Source organism: Lupinus angustifolius, chromosome LG02 (assembly GCF_001865875.1).
Source record: "Lupinus angustifolius cultivar Tanjil chromosome LG02, LupAngTanjil_v1.0, whole genome shotgun sequence".
Taxonomy (NCBI): domain Eukaryota; kingdom Viridiplantae; phylum Streptophyta; class Magnoliopsida; order Fabales; family Fabaceae; genus Lupinus; species Lupinus angustifolius.
The window spans coordinates 12,902,679-12,903,058 of record NC_032010.1 but is presented as its reverse complement, the minus strand read 5'-3'; positions in this window follow the sequence as shown (position 1 = coordinate 12,903,058).

The window sequence follows — 380 nt, the reverse complement described above, 5'->3', positions numbered from 1 at the left end:
TACAATTTACACCTCTTTCAAGATTCAATTGTAGTATAATATAGGGTTATGTCGAACCACAAGGAATTGCCTAGTAAAATAAATCATGTAAACATGTCAAAGCACAAATAATGGAGTTGAACATATTTTGATGGTTTTGAATTGAATTGGGTATAAACAAGTAAATGATAAAACATAGAGCTAAATATTCAAAAATTCTTGAGGAGACAAAATCTTTTTGAATAAGGTAAATATATTTCTCATCTTCTTTTTGAGTTTGAACTACTTAGACAAGTTCTTACGTTTTACTTTGGTTAACCCCAAACACCAAGGTCTGAAATGGTAGAATCATAAACACTTATATTCATCACTTAAACAATACTACGACCATAAAAGAGATT